A 12467-nucleotide genomic window follows, 5' to 3' on the forward strand; every position below is an offset into this window, starting at 1 on the left:
TATTTTCTTAGTGGTAATTAAATTATACAATTGAAGATGGATTAATGCCTAAACACTCCCCTAGAACAAAACATGTTTAAAAAGGGTTTTAGTTTCTTATTTTTTATACCGATGATAGTTCCTTAAGATATGAAACGAATACTTCATTCCTTCTTATGGTACTAAGATCAGTTAGATTTATAGTGCATTATTTGTTTTTCGCTTAAGACAAGAAACTGAGGAACCTTTCATTGCATATATTCCTTTGCGCCTGTTCCCAGAGGATGGGTAAAATTAGTGGTAAGGGCTGTCATTTGTAAAGATCCCAGAGGCTGCTAGTAATGTTTAAGCCTTACTGGTCAAGCTAAAAAAAAGAAAAAAAGACAAACTTCTTTATTGAGGCGAAATTAGGACCATATAGCCCTTTCTTACATTTAACCTCTTACCTTAGTCTTCAACACTAAGGTAGGTCTACCCTCCTTAAAAGGAAATTAAAGTTGTGAAAGTTTTATAACCTGATATTTTTTACTACATAGCCTTTTGTGCAATACCTTGCACATCCTTTTTTCAAATCTATCTTCAGTAAGCCACCATTAAGCGGAATAGGGACATATATTACATAGATACAATACTGCTACAATCTGCTATCAAAACTGTCCACAGCAGATTCTATTGCAGATAGGAAACTTCCACCTTAGCTTGAAAAAGATACAGGAAATAAACTAAATCCCTTTGCTCTTCCTGTTCGTAAATGCCTGACCAATTTATGATTTTACAAGGTTCTGTATATGAAAAATTCCATGCGCCTATAACCTAGTTCCGCAATGTTTTCTAACGAGCTTTGAGGGTTCAATAAACTATCCAGCTATTGCACCTCCTAGAAGCGAATTGAAAGAAATAAGAAATATTAAAATATCAGCTTGTTTGTAATAGTCCTTTCCACTCCCTTTTCCCTGTCTGTATAGTATTTCTCAATTACTGTAGTAAAGAAAGAAATTAGATGTTTTATTTACACTATTACACAAAAATTGATACTATTTAGATATATGATCTTTAATTTATGTATAAATAACTTGATTAGCATCAATGTTGTAAAGAAAGGAACAATAAATTCAGAATATTACAGCAAATTGTTGTATTGTGAGTTGTTACTATTGGTCTTGTATAACGAATAACAGACTTGAAAATAATTAATTAGATAAAAGCCGCCGGTCTCTTTTCTGACGTCTAAGGAAACACTTCCGTTAAAAGCTCTCAGAAAGTTTAATATAGCTCTTCTTAAAAATTACAAATACATTACTGTGAAACATTGAAAAGAAGTTCATTATAACAACGCCGTATTGAAGCTAAACAAAACGTTCCATTAAGATGTTTTTACTGAGTAAAAATGTTGACTCGTTCGGAGTATTTAAATCTTTATGTGAATAAACAAATCTGAAAGAGGATCTTAACTTAAATGTATTTTAGTTTCAATAAAGTAAGCACGAATGTAGTTTGCAAGCTTATTTTCTTCAATCACACTGTTTGACATATAAAATTATTCATTATATTGAATTGACCATTTAATTGTCGGCATAAATAATACGTCTCCAATACAAAGTAATATGATATTCGTTCATAAGATACGTAATGAATCAAGAAATACGAAACGAAAAAACTAGTTCGAAGCAAAATGCGTGTCTTAAAATTTGATTATAATGTTATCTAGATATCGTCTTTGAGAGGAACATGAAAGATAATCATGTATCAAGTTCTTTTTTAGTAAACAGTTGAATTATTTACACAGCAAATATATATTTTCTAGTTTCAGAATGTAGTGTATACCTATTTATTCAGATATTTATTTGTTGTAGTATTATGTATTAGTTATTTGTAGGAAACTCTGTTGTAACGAAATTAACTAGTTAGAATGATATTCCTGCAAACGTGATATGTTTCCTCATATCATAATTTTATGCACTGATCTGACCGAAGTAATATTGAAGTTCGTAGTAAAGTATATCCTTAACGGGGAGTTACTTTTCTCACACTTTAAAACTGAGATCATTGTTACAAATCTTCAACACGTTCCCAAAAATACGTTCACCTAAACATATGGCATTTCGTAAGATAAATTTTATTCTATTTATAAAAAACCACCAAAGGTCCAAAATCACCATAAAGGTATTTTACAATAAAATATATATCACGAAATAAAATATTGAAACCTTTAAATCATATTTTAAGAAGTAGATGGAAAATATCACATAGCTTTATATTTTGCCCGTTCGCATAATTATTATTTGAAATATTAAGAAATTAAAAGCGACTGTTATACTCAAAACCTTCACTATTTAATTAAAAAAAAAAAAAAAAAAAAAAAAAAACAACGTATAAAGAACTTTAAGAATCTGTTTTAAAAGTTACCGTTACCTGTAGCATTAATGCGAAGTTTCATCTTATTAATTTCTCATTTTATATATTATGTATCTTACTAAATGGAACGCATATTTTCTGTTTTCTTTATTTTTTTGTTTGCATATTTTAAGAGTTGTATATGGTCTACCTGCAAATTAAATAGCCACGTAAATTAAAGTATGGCATATACATTGTGCTTATTCATATGCATTGAGTCTAATGATAACAAAGCGTATGTTCATAAACTTATAATTAACTGTTTTGCTATTATAACGTTAAATTTGAATATATTTAATTATTTCAACAATATTTTTTTAAAGCAACTAACTTATACTCCAAGTTAAATTTTGTGCCCTAAAAGGTGTTATCGTATTGTGTTTGAGACATTGTGAATATATGACGACAATGGTTAAATCGTAAAAGAAAACTAGAAGGAAAGAATATCCACCAAACGTACATTCTTCAAGATGATAACACGGAATTTAGTACATGTATAATAAATATGATTAAAATATATCCTAGCTATCTTTTTATATCAACAACTACGAGTACTACATATGTGGATTCTGTAACCTGGTTTTCACAAACAAAGTTTCAAAAAAGTTTTACTGAAATATTAAATACGTTTTTGATTGGTTTTATCAAAATTCTATCAAGCTAAGTGTCAAGAAATATAATTTAGAGTTACCAAAACATACATATTGCTTTTAATAGCAACCAATTTAAAATCCATTTTTCTTACAAATTGTCTTTTCTATAGTGTGGTGTAATGAGTTTGACAATTGACTTACATTACTACATAGATTAGGTCTATGCTGTATTTATAGGTACACTGAACTATATTTTACCATGCATGGGCAAAATTGCAGTGGAGCCTAGTGTACTGTCTGACACAACGACTAGAAATTGCCAGGATAATTGCAGCGGCTTGCAATTCTAATTGCCGTCTGGTGCAAGAACACGTTCTAGACTAAGTGGTATTCCGAGCTGTAATTTACAATCGAAGGATGATTCTAGGTTATGGGTTTAAATGCAGTTTTACGTGTAACTATAAACTAGAATTACAAATAGTAAATGTATCCTCTGAGGATAATGATGCCCTCTAGCTCATCTGAGCTCTTTCTCGAGAAGTATCAATTGTGATGTTAAAAGAATACATTTTCTTGAAGTGTGAATCTTGAATCCATTTCGTGGTAATCTTATGAATATTTCTAACTTTTAACCAGAAAATTTTAATTTATGGAACATTTAGAAAGAAAACGTAAAATACTTGTACTATAGGCCTATACATTATGTGTATTTAGGGTTTTTCTGACAATCTAAAGTGTTAATTCATTTTATACAAGATAGACACAACGTAAACAAATTATTTAGAAGTTTTAAGCAATTTTACACAAATTTCCATTTAAACCACCATCTTTTTGGTTTCAAGATGACAGCCTATGAATATTACAAAAGTGAAGTAGTATTCTTTATAAATAGTTTTGTTATTGATATTTTTTTGGGTAGTAGGATTTCGGACATTAACGGCATAGGTCAGTTAATCAGTACATACTTACAATGTTTTTTTTATTTGTGGATATCTAACTTTATACCTCTAAATATTTTGATACATGATGATGTCTATCCTCGAAACGTGGTGTAAAATCTTTTGTAACTTATTATGACGGCAAATATCTACAATATTATAATAGGTAAAAATACTGTGGTATTAAGTACTATAGAGCAAAACAGAAATAAACATGATTTACATGATAAACATAATACAGGGTTTTCTTGTTGTTTCATAACAACTTGTGTTCTAATAGGTTTTTCAATATGTCATTATATTTCAAGATAGCTATTGCAAAATGAGTCGAGATTTATCTACACTGAATAATGCCATGCATGAATATTCTAATGGAGAATATGTCATAAATTTGAACCAAAACAACCAAACCTTCATTATACTTTATACCGGTTTTAGCATGTTGAAGTATATTAGTATTTTTTAGTATGTACTTTTTGAAAGTATGAATAGAAAATAATTTTTATTTATTTCAAAGTATACATTATCAAATTAAATATTTGAAACTGAGGTCCTTTGCTTTTATATGATTCGTTGGCCTAAACATTTTAGTTTACTACTTCAGCCAAGTTCGTTAACAAACAGAAAATGCGCCAATCGGCTTCTGTAGGGAATTACAGGAATTATTAATAGGATAAAACAGTTGTTTCTATGAAGTATTTAATTATCAGGCAGCAGTCGTGGATTACGGAGAAGCGTAGATTATGATAGAATCATATTATATTTCAAAAGGTAAATATAACAATCAATATCATGATTGACCAGGAAATTAAGTGAATTAAACCTGAAAGTGAATTGTACGTAAAGATTACAAGATAATACGAGATAATTTAATATCCTTTCTTATTACCTTATCCGTACACTCATACCGTTACAAGAAAACGTTTTCTTTATGAACCCATATGTACTAAATATGATATTACAAATAAGGAAATGACAACTTTTGCGTTAGCTATATATGGAAGATTATATAGAAATATAAGAAAAGAAACATGGTAAAAAGCAGTGCAAAATAAAAAGGTTACATTGAAGAGTGTTGAAATACAGAGGTGTGTGTGTGTGTGTGAGAGAGAGAGAGAGAGAGAGAGAGAGAGAGAGAGAGGAGAGAGAGAGAGAGGAGAGAGAGAGAGAGAGAGAGAGAGAGAGAGAGAGGAGAGAGAGAGAGAGAGAGAGAGAGAGAGAGAGAGAAGAGAGAGAGAGAGAGAGAGAGAGAGAGAGAAGAGAGAGAGAGAGAGAGAGAGAGAGAGAGAGAGAGAGAGAGAGAGAGAGAGAGAGAGAGAGAGAGAGAGAGAGAGAGAGAGAGAGAGAGAGAGAGAGAGAGAGAAGAGAGAGAGAGAGAGAGAGAGAGAGAGAGAGAGAGAGAGAGAGAGAGAGAGAGAGAGAGAGAGAGAGAGAGAGAGAGAGAGAGAGAGATTAAGAGGTGGACGGACAAGGTCCAAGGCCAGGTTGGCCTGCACTGGCCAATTATAATTGAATCTGCTCCTTCGATACTGATGGAGTACAACCACTCACTCTATTGTTTCCTAAATTCAAGCTTGGAGGGAGATTCAATTTAAGTTTTACTTACTGCAAGGTAGATTTACGTAATACGAGGAAACATCGAATAAATTGAGAATTCTGCAGAAATTATTCTAAATAAAAGTATATTATAAAGCTGGTTTCTCCGGAAACTAGAGATCAAAAACTTTTCTCACATTGAATGACGTTTTAATCCTAATTTCTACAGAATTTAAGAAAATATTAAAAACTTTAAAAGCGTACATAACTAGTTTGTGTTATGCACGAAAGCATAAACATTAATTTTTTCCAGATAAAGTTGTCATCTCTTACTATCAACCCCATAAAGTATGCACTAACCAGGTTGAAAATTTTAATACAGGCTTGTTAGTTACGGTAATTAATTTGTTTATAAGAACGAGATTCTTCATGTCACTAAACATAATCTCTTATCAGCTGTTTTCTATTTCATCTGAAATTATATTATTAACACATAATAAATTTAGGCATTCCTAATTTAAACATGTATTATCACACACACTTATCTCTTCAAAATTGAAGCTAATTAGTTTGTTAATTGCTGATTATTTCTTTAGGGCAATGAAAATAATTATATCTGATGACATGTAAACTCCACTAAAATCCAAATCTTGGTACACATCCCTACAGGTATCAACGATTTTTACAAATCTGTGCACCAATTTGTGAAAGATTTTGTACAGATTTTTAACGGTTAGACATTCATTTTGAGTTTATTTAATATTCGAATTTGCTTTTCCCTTATATTGGGATTAAAATTATTCTTTGACAATAAAAATGTAATGATAAGTACCTTAATTACTACCCGGGCTGGATGCTCAAGGCCACGTAACTTGTGAAACACCCGGCTGTATTTTCATCTATAAAATTGGTCCCAATCTTTGTAAATTGGGTAATCCCACCGAATATCAGCGTGGCATTTTGTAAAGTGTAGGCGCCGTTCTGGTATTTTGTCGTTGACCTTTCCTAATGGCAAGGTGACCTTAATTTGTAGATAAACTGTAAGAGCACATTAACTTACAGTTATTTACAGATAGCATAGTTAGTTAGTGAGATTGGTTTATCAATATTCAATATATTTAATGGGTGCATTGAAATCATCACGGTTCTTGGCAGGGTTTTATGGACGTTTTTAGTTTATTTTCACCGATTAATGTATATTTTAAATGCTATTTCGTACACAACTCGTTCAATAATGCGTACTGGAATAACTGTCAAATTTGGTACTAAAGCATAACAAACGTGGCGTTTTGAATTTTGATAAATATTCATCTGGGAAAATTCTTCATAAATACCGCAGATTAAAACTTTTTCCAAGAATGTGAAAATAAAATTAACTGTTTTTTTTCAAACATTTTCAGAAACCTTTATTTAATTAATCGGTCAAATTCTATTGTCGTTCGTATTTATTAACATAATTTAAATCTGATATTTTGCATTTTAATCTAAATTTTAAATAAATTTATTAACTTTATATTATATGCATATAGATTTTTAAAATTTATATAGCTTAAACCAAATTTAACCTTACTTACTATTTAATGTATTTGACGGTTAAGATGGTGCACATCCAAAGTTTCGCATAGAAATGGTTACATCTTAGCTCGTAAACGTTTCTGAGCAAAAATCATATTTTTATATGTTTAGAATTATAAAAAGAAAAACTTTGGTCTAAAATAATTTACTATCTATTATGATAAAAACATGGTGTCTCCATAATAATTGTATGCAGTAGCATATGAGCAATGCCATTTGATACTGCATATAATAAATATAAAGCAAAATGTTTAACTAAGCCGCTACTAACAAGCACGATTAAGAGTATTTTGAAATTTTCAATTAACTGAGACAAAATGTTCCTGCATACCGAAAACTCAACACACACGACAGCGACGGAAGTAGATAAATTTAACTGAAGTAGTCTTTTTACACTTATGTTTGTGTACATATTCTTGATTGAGGAAAAATTTAATTAATTATAGCACCAGAAATATTATGGATCGCAAGTAGACGCTTTTTAATCAAAGTTGGTTTACAAGATTGTGGAACCTTATATAAATTATACCGGTGAATTTAAACGGGTTGAATAGACACCTGTTAATTTTTCAGTCACACGTAAGTGTATATCTTTTTTCATCATTATAAAAAAGTACCGGTTTATCAACTACCGGAGGAAGAAAACAAGTGCCGGTAGTAGAAAATATGTGTATTTATTTTCTTCACTGGAGAAACTAGGCAAACCCACCTTATAACACTGGAGGTAGATTAATGTAGTAGACGATTTTTGACTGAAGTAGATTTGAAAAAAGTTACATTTGTATATATTGTAATTAGGGAAAAAAGGATATATTAACTGTGGACTGTGGCACCGTAAATTCATTAGACTTAAGTGAATTTAAAAGACACAGCCGAAAAGGCCGATGACTTGAGGCCTCGAAGTCTTACGAATGTACGTATATTGTCTTCAACTGTACAACAAGACAAACTCAACTTATGGAACTGGACGTATCATATACTGGAAGTAAATAGCAAGGACTGTAATAATCCCTTAGACTGGACATGAATTAAACAGTCGGAAGTTAAAGCTTTTTTTGCCTACTTAGGATTTTGAGACATTTGTATTGATATATTTTCGTGATTGGGGCATGAGGGCAAGCAAACTCAACTGTATCAGAAATCCAATTAATGCGAACCTGAAATGCATGCTCCTACATGCAAAAACCTGAAATAATAACCAGTAAACTTTTCGTATTACTTTTCTTAACCATGAACACTGCAATAATAAATACTGGAATAATGCCTACTTACAACTCAAAAATATCATATGACTCATATTATCATAATCGTATTACATTTTAAATACTTCCCCCAATAAGGCTACAATTTGGTAACTATAACGCCCTTTGAAAATTGAATGCGCAGCTTTGGGTAACTGCTAGTATAAAATCTTTTCAAATAGATAGCAATTCTTGCATAGTAATATTCAATATGCCCTGTTTACATATCCGTTTAGTTAGATGTTTAAAATCAGTTTTTACATTAATTTTCCAAACGGATTTTGATAATATTCAAGAAACTTCTAATTAATCGGACGGAATCACTAGAATCTTTGCAAATACATTAGTTTTGCTAATTAAATACAAGAAAATTTAAGGAAAGCCATTCAACTTTGCTTTAATTCATATTATCTTGTAGTGTCTGACTGTACACTGATGCATTCACGGGTCTTAAATAATAGTAAAGAACTACAGTAGGTACACTAGAGAAAAGCTTCATCATAGGCAATGGAAACCCCACATCTGTTCATATTAACTCATATTTGCTCAGTAAGTACTGGTTTTACTCTGCGACATAAGGTGTCCGACCAACTGACTTAATTAGACAATTAAGTATGCGGAAATCTCTCTGTAGTTGGGAATAACTTTGGTTATAATGGCGTGGTTTCAAAATGGCCTTTTTACTACGCCTATCTTACAAATACAAAGTTTCTACTTGAATCCTGGGACATTTTCTCTCGTTCAGAGAAAAACTCTATCGATTTTTGGTTCGCAAGTTCAAAGTGAACGTAAAAGATTCCCAAATTTTTACATTGGTCATACGAGTAACACTATGGAAACAAGAAAATCGCAATATAAATCAATTTATAAAACTAAGTACAGTTAACAATCATATAGCGTTTTATTATGTGACATAATAATACATGAGATGAAGTTATTTATGTTGGAGGTTGGCAAGACTTTCGTTACGTTCTGTCAGTTCCTTAAATAATCCATTGTATCGGTTTATTGGCTGTCAGTTTATTGGGAGGATGTTATAGAAGCCTATCACTCAGAGGAAAGACGGAATTTCTCTTCTGTCTGTCTATCGGCAGAACATCTCATGAAATTTTGTTTCTACGAGGCAAATTGGATTTTGTTGAGAAAATCCTGTCACTGAGTGGGATGTCTTGAGAGCGAACCTCAACTATAGAATTGACATTTTTCATCAAACTTCATTTCTACATACGATATGGCTGTGTCTCTATATGGGATGTCATTCATCTGGCCAAGACACCATCAATAAAACTTCCTTGGCACTCAAAAGGTGGAGAGTCTAGGCTGTGCAGGAATTTCTCTGTTATGAATACAGGGACATTTCATCAGTTTTTGGCGAACCATAACACAATTCTGCTTAATAGGCTGCAAATTAAAAGGTTGAACCACATCCCACAAGAAAAACATACATAGAAACCTGGTACAGGACACGTAGTCTGGCCTACCTTGTGCTATCAAAAACAAGCAGTCTGTGTCAATTCAACTGACATATAATACTCATAGCAATGTCGTTATGTTTTCACGTTCTTAATGGAGTACACTAGACTAAATTAAAAATAAAAACGAGATCTCCCGTAAAAAGAAACGGTGCAATAAACAGTTCACTGGACAGCTGCGTACTATAAATAATACAAAAAGCTCGGCTACCAACAACAAGGGGAGAGAAAAAGTGACTTGTTCTCTACAGGGTTATACATCTTGGGTGTGAAGTGTGGGACATTGTTGCTGACAGAGATACGGCTTCTGGTAATGTCCATGACCTCTCTAGCTCTTGATCTTTCAGGAACGATGTGGGAGTGTAGCTTGGATAGCAGATGTTTTGGGAATAAAAAGAATAATTTACTAACTCTATATTCACAGTTACAGTTTCATTTCTTGTTCTTAAATCTATTTATTTCTCCAAGGTTTTAAAGATATGTATAAATTTGTGATGATCTAATAGAACGCTTTCTGAGTTATTTCATGACTGAGAGGGCTAAAGGTTTTGTTACGATTTTACACTAAATATTACTGTTTAATATTACTTGGGTGTTAATATTATATTACAAGTTGGTATTAATATTAAAAGATGATGATGTATATCACTTCGTACTATGATATTAAAAAAAACATTTTATATCCTCAAAGACTGTATAACAAACATTAATATCTGCTTAATGTTATGAACTAAATTTGTTCAACATTTAATACAATATTGATCCATGCGTTAAAAGCCCATTTCTGCAACTGTCAGTTTACGAATTGGTTATTTCTAAATTTATTACCATGTGTTTTACCACTGCAGTTTTATTGTTCACAAATGAATAATAGAGAAACATTGAAGTTTAATATCCTTTTCTCAGAAAGCTGAAGTGGAAAATATAGTATCACTCGAATTGTATCATAATTTTGTAAGAACTCTGAATTCAGGGAGTGACACATTTACTCACTATGATAAAAATAGCATTGATAAAACAATACTTAAAGGTTTATTTAAGTGAAATTTCCTTAGATCTTAAAAAGATCCTAATAAAAGATGATTTTTATTAAAGAACTAACTAAATCATGCACTGATTGCAACACTTGATGCCTGAAATGCCTAAAGAGAGAAAAATAAAAAAATATCGCTCTAAGAGGAATTATCAACATTTAATTAAAGTACAAAACTTGGGTCGTTTTGTAACCAGGCAAAACAAACTCAAATAAATAACGATTCTTTGTTTGAACATTGTGTTTTGAGGGATAGTGAAGGAAACAAAATTTTTTCAGACATTTAAAAGTTCGGTGATATAAAATATAAAAAAAACATAACGACGATTATAACTTATAACGAAGGATTGGTGTTGTAATCCTGTAAAGAAATAAAGTTTACAACACTAAATATATACTAGTTTATACTAGTGATAGTACAATAAACTAAATATATAGCTAACTCTGCAATACTCACGAAGACAGCAGCTCAGAGGAGTTGGACCATGCAGGGGTAACCTCTACTATTTTGTAACCCCTATACTTTAACATTGCATTTTGCATTACGATATATACTCTAACTAATAGACGTGAAAATAAACATGATATAATTTTAAACATCTTTTACATAGGAGGCTGATTGGTGAAACTACGGTACTGTTTCAAAATTCAAATTTCATACCACGGAGAAGAGAATATCGTCGGATAGACCTACGTTAGGGTTGTTGCATTGGGAGCGGCGACGAAATATAGAAGCGTGGCTGGGCGGCAGTTTGTCTCAATTAGCTCCCCCCACTCCGCGCACACACGCACAGCTCTAGACCGGCTCGGCGGGCGGTGATTTCATTCACAACAGAGTTCCATTCATCTGTCTCACCTACGCGTTTTTTGTGGAAGGAGCAGCAATTCTCAAATTAAGCACAACACAGCTACCAATGTGTCAAAGGGGACACAGTTTATTTTTCAACTATGTACTTTCATATTAAATTAACTGAAATTGGTGGTCGTGTTTCACAAAAAGAGAAGCCTGGACTACTCGTCCTGGCAGTGTCCAGTGGATTGGGCATTTTATTGTTACTGCGTATAAACAACTTGCGGTTTGGAACTTTTAAGAAAATGTCACTGCTACTTAGATTAGCTTTCGGCGTATGTTATAAACAGGTCTTTCAAATCTAATATCAGTATAAAAAATATCAGTATTCAGTTCATAATTGTTTGTTTTGCCAATTTGGTCGAAGTTTAATTTATATATAGGGACAGTAACCATAGTTATATACCCTTTAACAATTTATGAAAATTCTTTTTCAAGCTTAGACAAGTCAATATACTTTATTATTTCTTCATTTGGTTCTATTAGGCCTATATTCATACGATGGCTTTCAATAAATGAAAATAACGATAGCCATTTATCCACTTATTTAACATTTAAACTACTGTCACAGGAGTTTCTAACCAGTTCTACTTTCGCATCATCCGTCCTATTTTATACATGTGGAGTGGCATGAGACCAGTCATCCGTTTGATAAGAGACAGCACATCTCTAGAGCAGAATGTTTATGACGTGATAAGAATGACTCAGAAAGTGTTTTATTGGATGTATTTCGGTTGAGTAACCTGAGAGGCAATATAAAAATGTTCAAATAAAATTTTGACTGAGTTTAAATTTAGATTTTGTTTTGAGAATTTTTGAAATAGTGTTGGATCGATATGCTTTGATTTATCCGTCA

Source organism: Homalodisca vitripennis, chromosome 2 (assembly GCF_021130785.1).
Source record: "Homalodisca vitripennis isolate AUS2020 chromosome 2, UT_GWSS_2.1, whole genome shotgun sequence".
NCBI lineage: Eukaryota > Metazoa > Arthropoda > Insecta > Hemiptera > Cicadellidae > Homalodisca > Homalodisca vitripennis.